This window comes from Protopterus annectens, chromosome 7.part1 (assembly GCF_019279795.1).
Source record: "Protopterus annectens isolate FY-2018-M chromosome 7.part1, PAN1.0, whole genome shotgun sequence".
Taxonomy (NCBI): Eukaryota; Metazoa; Chordata; order Ceratodontiformes; family Protopteridae; genus Protopterus; species Protopterus annectens.
This window is the reverse complement of record NC_056740.1, coordinates 288126707-288138876: the sequence shown is the minus strand read 5'-3', so window position 1 is coordinate 288138876 and position 12170 is coordinate 288126707. Positions and strand designations below refer to the sequence as shown.

Below are 12170 nucleotides of genomic sequence, written 5' to 3'. Positions count from 1 at the left end.
TATAATGGTATAATTAAACGATCAACTGAATTAATTATTTACATGGCTCAAACATTTTATTGCTGTACTAAATAAGGTAAATACACCAAATAACCTGCAGAGGAATGCTGCATTTACAGAAATAAATACACACTAGACTATGGAAAAACAGGTGTGTCAGGTACAAATTAAGTTCTGTTTTAACTTGTCAGATTACCTATAGCTGCAAGGGCTGGTAAAAATAGAAATAGATGATAAATGACTCTGTATTATTGTAGCTTGTAGCAGATGTTGCCTGGGAATTTTAGAAGCATGTATATAACTGCAGTCCAGGCCAGCCGTAAAAACTTAATTGCACAATACATAACTGTTAACTGGATTCTCCACAGGTACTGAGATTTTAATCCATAGTTGTTATTGCGGCATAGGACCTGAGAGAATCCTACTAATTTCTTTATTAGGTAAGGGAAATGTTATACTTATACTGCAGAAATCTGAATCTTGTGAATCCCTCTCAGAAAATCCAAGTTACTAAAACAGCAAAGGGGCACCTAGGCCTTTACAGAAAATAATTGTACATTTAGCTTTTTTGAGTATGCAGAGTCTTAAGAAAGGAGAAAGATAACATATGCAAACGAGTGATCAAAGACAGGCATAGCTATTCAAGAACAGCTGGATTCACATTGTTCTGATGAATTGAGGATGTATAAACTGACAACACATGCAGAAAAAATAGTTTTAGTAACTTGGATTTTCTGAGAGGGATTACCTGTGGCTTTTACTGGAGATTTAATAAAGTGCGGTTTTTCTGGTGCGCTATTTCCATTTTTCGTATTTTTATTGGTTAATCTGACAAGTTAAAACAGAACTTAATTTGTACCTGACACACCTGTTTTTCCATAGTCTAGTGTGTATTTATTTCTGTAAATGCAGCATTCCTCTGCAGGTTATTTGGTGTATTTACCTTATTTAGTACAGCAATAAAAAGTTTGAGCCATGTAAATAATTAATTCAGTTGATCGTTTAATTATACCATTATATCATCCTTTCATTATCATACTAATTGAAGTGGGAATGTATTAATGTTGATTTAATTATTTTTTTGTTTTATTTGCTTTTGTTTACTAGATTTGTCTGATAGAGTTTATTCTAAAACCCCATTTCCGTAGAGGCCCAGATAGAAAAGCTCCAACATATTACAAACATTATTAAACATATATTCAGTAACATACATGAACAGACATTAAATAATACACATTAGTCCACAGCAGAAATTATAGCATTGCAACTGGTCTGGTTCCCTTAAACCAACATTATATAATGCAAAGTATTCACAGATGTATGTGTAGACATGAGTATTACTGTCTGCAGTGGTGACCCCCTTGCCATATTTCTTTAATTGACTGAACAGTCAGTTGTAATGCGGAACTGAGATGACCATGGCCATTTATGTGACATTTGGTTAACAAGTGAGTGGTTAAGCTTTCTCTCTCTCTTGTAAGGCTCTTCTCCACATTGTGACAATATGGAGTTAGTATATTTAAGTTAGGGGATGTGGAAACAATGTTTATTTGCTTTAGTGGGTAGGTTGAGACCATGCTTTCTCTGTGCTTTTGGAACAATGAATTTGTTCTTTATTAGTTTGGAGTCAGCTTCTCATAGTGGAGCTGCTGTGATCTCATCTGCAGAATCTACAACATGTGCTGAAGACTCCATATGACAAGAACAGGTTGTTGTGTGTCACTTATACCCTTGGCAGAAAAGAATGTGCTACCTTAGCTATTCTGGTCAACACTCAACAGAGGATGCACTAGGGATTTCCCAGTTATCCACCTCAAGGATACTGGACATGTACATTGCTATGCTTATTCAATATATACAGGAATATATCCAGTTTCCCACTACACAAGTGCCTCTACCATAAGTTACTTTTATAGCATTGCCTCCTCCCTTGAGTCCTGGCAGATCTTGAACACATGTGGCAATTAAGGAACTAGATGGTCACAGCCAAGATCTGTCATTCAACAACTAGATTTACCATTTCCTGAACTGCTAGGTGGTCTGCAGTACAGATGGCATCATAACTAACACATTTGTTCAGTGCACTGCCAGTGTACATGGTGTCCACATATGGCACATGTGTGACCTCTGACTCCCTTTCCAACAGGGATAGTTCCCAAAAGGCTATTTATTTCATGAATATATGAACTACAGAGCCTAGCAAAGCATACATTTTCTATGTACACATGATATATAGTCAACCCCTATAAAAATATATATATTGCCAGTGATGACTGCCCCATAGTTAAAGACTTTTATTTATTTTATTTTTTATTTGTTAACTGAGGAAGGATGGTCGATAGCCTAGTACCTACCTATGAACCTATGAACCTATGTGAGGACCTTTTTAGTGTCGTATTCCAAAGAACTAGCAAACCAGCAGTATAATGTTACTGAATGCCAGGTCTGTGCTGTGCTTCAAAGTGTATTTTATGTATTTGAATTCCTGGGTATAGTGTCTTTCATTGTGAAGGAGATTTGATGGGAAAGGTGACTGTGTTGCTGTCTTTGAAAAAGAAAAAAACAGAAGCCCAGGAACTTAAGACTAGAAATTACTCTGATAATAATAAATAAAAAATGTATAATATAAGAGCCCACTGTACATCATCTGTGTTCCAAACTGATCGTGTGTTCCTCTATACTATAGGATGTAAACTCAATGGAAATATAATCCTTATGGGAGATTTTAACTACCCAAACAGGGTAAACAACTCTGCATTGAATAGTAAAATATTACTTGACTGTGCTAGTCAAAGCACCTCGGGATTAACAATGTGAAATCTAGCCAGGGAAGGATCTTTCTGCCCCCCCCCCACCAAAGCCAAGGATATGCCATCTATATTTGACACTAACCATGACACAATCTCCTTCGGCCTTATATTGAAACCAAATTTATTCATAAACAAGAGTCATCCCTCTTAGTCTTTACTAATACAAACTGTGATCCAATAAATACATATACTCATGAAAACAGGTTGGAATACTCTCAGTGGAGTCTCCAGTCTGCTCTAGATACTGGCACATGGGTATATATAAATTAAAATGAATAACATATACAACAGAAAAAAGAGGCACAGCCTATCTTTCAAAAAATACTCTGACCATAAAAACAACCCCAAAAAACTAGATAAATTACATATATTTGTCATCAAATTTACTAGATTTAGCTATGAATTCAGCTTATCATCAAGCACTAAAAGTAATAACAAGGGACTGATTCATTATATAAAAAAAATGAAAGTGAAAATTGTCAATCTAACATTTTATCTATAAACAATGAAGTGATTATTTATTCTCAGAACATGAGATACATGCTTGCAGAAAAATAATGGAAACTATAAAATAAGCAATGAACTACAACTTAGTTTGGGGGATTTGGTATAATCATTAAAGGAGAACCTCACCCACAGACTCAAAAAAATGTTTATTTCATCATGGTTTTGTGTTTTCTACACTTTAACACCACTCTGGGACTATTTACAAGTCTTTAAATATTTTTATACATAATTTCTGATTGATCACATGGGGTCTAGCATCTTGAAGTGATCATGATTGTTTAGTCTGCTTCTATGTATCCCAAAATACAGTGCTTGTATGTAAAAAATTACATCACACAGGCCTCTTTCTTCTTAAAGCTCCTATCACTGCATTGATTTTACATGCGTACACTGATGTCTTTCAGTCAGTTAGTTTTAAATAACATTTCATGCCATTCAATGACTACTTAAAACACAAACAGTGCAAATGCCACAGAACAGACTTTCCAGGTGCTTTTTACTGATGCTTCTTTTTAGAATGGCTAAACTGCAGTCTTTTGTAAAGCCTGAATTGAGCTACTTCGACTCATCCCCCATCCCCATTCACACCTAACTTCCCTAGCTGTCAAAGTGCTAAGGGTAATTTGAGCTGTTACCTCCTGTGATTGACAGCTCAAAGCAGGAGACCTGACACATGTACTGTTTCCTTGTTCTAGCCTTTAATTTCTGTATGGGTAGGGTAAGGACCAGAGAGCTGTGATATCACAGTATGGGTGGGTTATTAGGACGGTCATGGTGATATCAGTTTTAGGGTTGCCACCCCTCCATTTTTTTCCCAGACTATCTGGAAATCAAACTGATTCTTCAGCAGTCCAGAAAACACTGTGCAAACTCCAGTATTCTGTTTCAAAAAAGGAAACAGACTATCAAAGTTTGTAAATTGGATGATTTGCTATGCTTTTTTACAGAAAAGCATAGTAAATCAGCTGAAAGCAGGTATTAGGAATGAAAAAAGAGGGTGTTCCCCCACTCAATGGTGTCACAGTGACATCACAAAATGGGTGGGGTGTGGGCATGGATACTGGTGATGCGAGGGGTGTGGCCTTACTCCAGTTTTAGCCACAACGAAAGGTGGCAACCCTAGTCAGTCTGGGGAGAGAATTGGCCAAAAAACTACATGTATTCATTGGCCTTGGTGACACCAATGAATTGGAGACTGCAGCAAACTTTTTCAGGTGGGATAAAAGATTTTGAAAGTGAAACCATCATAGTATAGTAAAGCACTGTCCTAGTGGAGAGAGACAGTCCATTTAAAATATTATAAATGCTGTATTGTTGTTTATTCATAGCAGGGACTGTAAATATGGTGAAAAAGGACAGAGAAGTTGAGAATTTACTAACAGAATCTCACTGTTGTCCTTTAAGGTATTTATCTCACAGACAAAAGATACAGGATATGATTCTCACTAAAGGAAATTAAAATGTTCCATGAGGGCAGGTAGCCTAGCACTTACCTATGCTATGCAAACAAGAAGAGACATTCTTTATATAACTACAAACAAGATAAAAAAAAGTTTCCCCACACAAAATAAGCATGAGTAAAGCCATTATGTCAATATCAATAATGATCAATAAAATGTTAGCTTATGGATGCATCGCTGGCCTATGGCAACAAGTTGCAGTGGCACAGGTTCACAAAAGGCAGAGAGCAACATCACATCAGACCCAAACATTTCAGACCCATCACCTTGTCTACCATTTTATTTAAAATAATGAAGACAGCCATATAGTTGCTTATTCAAAATACACAGGGAACTGACTTATGTTAGATATGAAATAATAAAGGTTCTGTTAAGGGAACATCTTACCTTTTGAATCTTGTGGAATTCTCTGAAGAGGTAACTGCAGCTCTTCTTGAACCTATGATAGCACAGACTGCTTATCTTAGACTTGTTAAAGTATTCAAAATTATCCCACATAAGAGAATATTGACAAAGCAATAGCATCAAATACAAATTTGTGTATTGTTCAGTTGGTAAGACTGAAAAGCAGTTGGTAAGCAGCAGAACTGAAGTCAAAATAAGAGGTTACCTATTTATGCTGACAGGGATGTATCCGTTAAATCCTACAAGGGCACTGAATGGAAGGAACATACTTGAGATAACCAATTGTGCTGATGACTGCTAACTTCATTAAAAGATACTAAAACTATCTAAGATGGTTTACATGAAATTCACAACTGGTATAGTAGTGTCAGTAAGTGGAGCATCATGACACTTGGCAAAAAGGGCATAAATTATGATACAAAATCTGTGTCAAATTATAAAGACAGACCATCATTAATAATCTTTGGACAGTAGAAGCCTACACATTAGACACGTTATACTTTGGCCAGTGTGCATCTACCAAAGTCAAGAATGCTAATTCTCTAGTGTATCGAATTCCAAAGGGCATGTCTAGTAACTTCAGCAAGTTCATTATATCATATCATATCATATCATATCATATCACTCTTAACTGATCTGACCCCTTATTGAATGCAACACTGAACAAGCCACTTGAAATAATTTGAAAAGGTACCATGATTCCTTATTAGAACATTTGTAGGTGTGGAAAAGCTAAACCATTTGGACAGGCTACAGGAAGTGACAATATATCATATTTCTTATACATTACTTGCAGTAACCTCTGCCTCGGCTATAAGACAATGTATAATGCAGTTTTATTTCAAAGTCTGTACCTGGAAGGCACTAAATTGGGATCTAACAGCAAATCAGAAAACCCAAAAGTAAAAGTAAAAGTAAATAGCAAAAATTCAAAACTTTGACCGATAGTAGCCCTAACTTTTGCCTAAGAAACAGGAAGTTAGGTTGGTTCACGGTAGAGGTTCTCGACTAACAAGTTTAAGGTACAAAGTTCAGATTATACAACTCCACCCAATGCACTATTACATTAATATCGTTAAATGAATTACATCTTAACATTTTAGCCAGTATCCTCATATATCAAGCAGATTATTTTTCATTTACTTTTTTTAAACTGACAATATTGTGTTACTTTGTTAAACATGATAAGCTGCAATTTTATCTAGTCTAGCTAGTAGGAAAAAAGCCAAAACTTTTTTAACCAGCACGTATGCTCTGCATTCGCAATCATGACTGGAATCCTAAATATGTAACCCAACATTCCATCCTTCACAGAAACTCTGAATAATCAGACTGAAAGAATATTTACAACATAACCACCCTACCAAGAGATTGTTTCCAAAAAAATCTTATAGGAAATAGATGCACATGTCTCTTTATTGGGAAAAACAGAACAGTGCACATCAAGCAGAATCTGTACAACACAGAAAATACATGCTGTATGTTTCATGTAAATTTCCAGTCATATTAATTGTCCCATTAAATTATTTTAAATGAACCATCAGCTGATAATAAATGTCACATTCGGTTATTTTATACAGTGATGCTGTTGGCTCTGTAACCCCTATATATTAATAAGTTAAGTAACAGTGAAGTGCTGTGAACAACAAATTAGTTTCCTTAGAATTACAGGTCATCTTTAGGTAACCTCCTTACCTTAATTATGTAATGTATTACTCGTGTACCTCTGCTTTAACACAAGACATCTGTTGGGCTGACACTGACTAAGATGTTAAGCATTACAGTTACAGTTTTTGCAAGTGTAAGAACTAGTACCTCTACAAAAACTCAAGTTCACACTACCTGCAAAGATAATGGGGGTGTCAAACTCACTGAGACATGTTCCAACAAAAAGTTTGCGTGAAATCATGATGACATTCTTTTATACCAGAGTAAGCCACCTGTACCCTTCCTAGGTGGGGGACTTCGCCACCATATGTCCATACACACACACACACACACACACACACACACATATATATATATATATATATATATATATATATATATATATATATATATATACTAACTTTATGGCTGTACATAGAAAATACCTAGTAAAGATGAAATAGAGCTCAGGCAGCTGTGAGCTCTTAGTACAACTGACCTGTATGTAAACACATTCCATTAGATGAAGCTCCAGTGAGTGTAACTCACCCACTGTGTTTTCAGGTAGTCTACATTTCACAATTCATAAAACACCCAAAGTATTATACATATCATGGCTTGTAATTTGTGAGAAATATTAATTTGGCCAAATGTGTGAAACAAACAACTAGAAACTCTTTATACCTTAAGGTATGTCTCTCGCTAAGTGTTAATGACTGATGCAAGGCACTTCACAGATACATACTAATTGCAATTGTAAACATAGCAAGGCTTGTTGTACCATTTTACCATTACACAAATTTATATTCAAGCCACTGGGCATGACTTCAGTTCACTAGATGCATTTTTTTTCTATTTTTTTAATAATTAAATAAATGCATATAACCCAATGTGATTATATTTTTCTACTTTACTGCTGCCCAACTTCCATATGGTATTAGTCTGCACTGCATGTTTTTGTTCTCCAACTAGGAGGCTGCCCACATTCCTCCTGGACCTACTATTCACTACAGAGCATGATTACATCATCACTACTTGCCTCTACTTCTAACTGTAAACTTTCCACATGGGAGCAGTTATTTATTTAATCAATTTGTTGTATATCCACCTGCTTATTGATAGCAGTTTTCTTGTGCTCCTGCCAATCACTACAGAAATTACATCATCATCACACCTTGCATCTACTGCAAACTTTCCACATGGGAGTGGTAATTTATTTAATCTACCCTACATCCTGCAATCTGTGGCACCTGGTGGATCAATCCACCTGCTTATTAATAACAGTGTATGTTTTACAATCATTCCTGCTATTTTCCCTGCTTAGCAGCTACCTATTTTGTCTTATCTAGTACTCCACAGATTGTGAATTGTTGCCCTGTTCTTGTGTGAGCTATCTGCTTGGTGCTGCTGTTTCTCTCTCTCTCTCTCTCTCACTCTCTCTCTCTTCCCCTCCCCCACTTCTTTGTTTTTTGGCCATTAGTCATCCAGGTACCATTTTTCAAACTTCTAATTCTGTCTACACTTGGAACCTGCCCACCTGCATGGCTAATATATTACTTTCTCAATCTAAATGATGTTTAGCTCATACATGCTACGTTTTTGAGCCTAACATCATTTAAAGTGAACTTTTTAAGTGTTTTTGGTTAACTGGTTGCTGCTATATGACAGTACCATATTATGGTTATTCAATGTATGTGCTGTTTAAAATATGTGAATGCACTTCATGACTATATCTCTGTTTACATATCAGGTGCAAAAATACCTTGTTTTCTGACTGTAAGCCAGATTGCCTTTGTTCCAGTTACAACCACTGGTAACTCAGTTTACAGTGTTCACCCTATTCATATATTGTTTTAATATAACTGTTTGTTAAATCTGTCTACTGTGAGCACATCTTTCTTCTCTCCATTGTTTCACAACTTGTACTATAATAGCTACAAATGTTTGTGCAATACCGATTTGTCTTGCTTAATCTTTAATGCCCATGTGATATACTAGCATTTCTTTTTCAGTTTTTAAGGTGCGTGGTACCAATTTTAATTATGTTGCTTGATTCAAAACGTTCTTGTTTTAAAAGGTTTGATTGTCTTTTTAATGCTGGAATGCTCTTCAACTAACAGCGTAAATCACAGCTTTTAAGTTATTTTTCTGATCTTTTTAATGAATCGTTAGGCTGCATAAATGTTGTTGTTGATGCAGCACAGCTACTTTGACTTCCTAAACTCTACTAACGGAATATCTTATTGTTAAAGAACTATCACTAAGTGTTTCACACCAGCATAAACTTCTAAGCAATGCTAATATTCTTGTAGAATGCTTTTTTCCACTCTGCCTTAATATCTCTTATGATATCTGTATTCAACTACCAATAGAGTCATCTGTGCAACAATGGACACTTGCTTGAACTGGGTGTTGTAGTTTACTGTTGCAATTTATTTTCATTTAGCTGATCTAAACTATATTGGTATTTACCTTCTTTGCCTGTCCTACTTAATTATCTAATCTACTTATTCATTTTTCTGTCTTCCCCATCTAGTTTCTTGTTATCCTTCCATTCGCTGCAAAATATTACTTCATTATACCTTGGCTCTACCTCTAACTGAAAATTTTCCACGTGGGCGCCATAATTTGTTTAATCTACCCTGCAATCTGTGAGACTGGCCCAATCACTTTGTTGCATATCCACCTGCATATTAATAGCTGTGTATGTTTTAGAATAATTCCTACAAGTTTATTAATTTAATGGATCATAATATGCTCTGACATAGTTGTATACAACAGGTGCACCAGCTATAGTATATGCAGCATGCCTGTTTGGAAGACATCACAGCCAACAGTGCACACCCTTTTTCTTTCATCTTAATACTATTTTATTTGGTGTTTCTAGTCAAAAACAGTATGTATTTCATCCCTTATGTTACTATCCTCTCTTCTCCCTTACCAGTGTGCTTTCAAAACTCTTAACAACAGCCTTCCTACCTCTACCACTGTATATTTACTTTTCTTTAGATACATTTTAACTTTCACCAGTACACTACTCTAGTTTATTCTTCTCCTTTTCTGTTAATCACCCTTACAATTTTCTCTTGCGTAACAGCTGTCTATTGCTGTATCCAGTCTCTCTCTTCAGCAAATAACTATACCTGCAAATGTGTTTATTTTTATCATGTAGTGCTACGTAGATTATCTATATTTGTAATTTCCTGCCCTGTCTTTGCATGTAGCCTTGCTCTGTTTGCCCTCCCTGTACTCAGGCTCACTTTACTCCCATACTCAGTTACCATCCACCCACTTACACTATTTATACATACAAGCCCCACCCACTAGAACCAATCAACCAATAAACATTCACACACTATAATACCTTCAACTTCTAATTCCACTATACATCAGCACATTCTTTAATACCCTAAAAACATATATCTATCAAAAGAGTTTCTTACTCACCATAACTCAGCCAGCTAGTCAACCACTTCTATCACAACTGCCAAAATAAACATACACTTTTTTTGTACTGGCTATAGATTACCCATATCATCCCACACCAAAATGCTGTCTGCCCCTATAGTCATATCACTACTGTTAGAATTCCTCACATACAGTCCTTTCTGTCAGACTCACCTACTAGCTACTCACAAATAACCTACCAACTGTATATGCCTCAACTTTAACTCATATTCCTACTTACACAAAATATCCTCAGATCTATACTACATAACAATTAGTGATCATTTCAAAATCTCCTACCAAAGACTCAACCCTTCAAACCTGAAGCTAGCATTACAGCCTAAGCTACAATTAAATGGCTTTGTCTAGAACTTCTACCATTCATCCATTATATATTTGAGGGGAGATATCCATCCTAATCCTGGTCCTACATCTCAATGTCATAAAGGTCCCTCGACTCCCACTCCTTATACTGCTATACTGCCTCCATCCCACAGGTGACTTGGACTACTTATGTATAACATGAGCCTTAGAAACATATACAACAAGCTACCAGGTCTTCATGCTCATCTACCACTCCACTCCCCTGATATAGCTATTGACAGGGAAACTTGGTTAAAGCAAGAAACTAATGACAAAGACGTCCTTCTCCTAGAATACAACATTATTAAAAGGGATAGAATGACTAAAAGAGCTGATGATGTAGCACTTGTATTCAAAGAAACCTGCCAGTTGATCTTCTATCCTACTGAACTCCTAATATTCAGTAACACTAACATTCTGGTTTCCCTTCTAAAAATTAACAATTATAAGTACATATGCATTGCTGTTGTCTATATATATCACCAGGTGATAATATTTCTACTGCAGAAAACATCCTATATTGGTTATTACATAATATGCACCTAAGAATCTTAGTAACGGGTTACTAAATATGTTTAGCAACTCATCAACTCCTTTACCCTTACTCTGTCATTAAACCTGTACAGTTCCTCTCGGGTTATAAACACCTCAGCAAGGATCAGCAAACCTAGTAGCAGGCTATCCATTCTTGACTGGATGTTAACTTCTACCCCAAACAAAATCTGCAACTCAGGTTGCCTTCCTGATACCTTTAGTGATCACCATCCAACTTTTGTACTAAGGCAACTAAAACATATTTAAAAAGGGTACCTGCAAACAAGTCCATAACCCGTCCTCCTTCAACAAAGAGTAAATACAATAAAGGTTGTAAGGAAAGTCACCAGGACAACCACAGCAAGAAAGAAGGTTTATTCAAACCCCAGCACAGCACAGCACAGTAAAACACCACAAGTTAATGCTCCATTTAATATGCATTTCGTCAAAGATAAGACTTCATCATCTGATGAAGTCTTATCTTTGACGAAAACATATATTAAATGGAGCATTAATTTGTGGTGTTTTAATGTGCTGTGCTGTGCTGGGGGTTGAATAAACCTTCTTTCTTGCTGTGGTCATCCTGGTAACTTTCCTTACAACTTTTATTGTATTTACTGGTTGGTTTAAGGTTGTGGATCGCTTCCTATTTTTTGATTCCTTCAACAAAGACACTTTACTTGATATTCTTCATGAGTATAATGGGAATTCGCTAAAATACATGCCCCTTGATGATGCAGTAACTCAATTCAATAACACATTCCTCAACGTACTAAGTGAGCTAGCTTCAAGTAGATTGAAGAGATTCATGTCTGCAGATTCATCATTCTGAATGTCGAGTGACATAACACCAACAGTCGGAACACTGAATCTCAAATGAAGTAGCTTTATTTACAGAGGGGCAATACCCCTTGTACCCACACCCCTGCTAATTATATATCCTAGCTCTGAGACCACACTATAATAGGAAAAGGGCCAATTCCTTGATCCCTTCTAT

The 12170-nt window shown here is 36.1% G+C and overlaps 1 protein-coding gene across 1 annotated transcript in view; it reads right to left on the bottom strand.

Annotated features, from left to right (window-relative positions):
* LOC122807736 overlaps window positions 1–12170 on the bottom strand; it is an 875912-nt gene that overhangs the window by 829219 nt on the left and 34523 nt on the right. Inside the window, exon 3 of the mRNA XM_044078718.1 lies at window positions 5165–5216. The gene's annotated coding sequence lies outside the window, so the exon portion shown is untranslated. The remainder of the gene's footprint in view (window positions 1–5164; window positions 5217–12170) is intronic.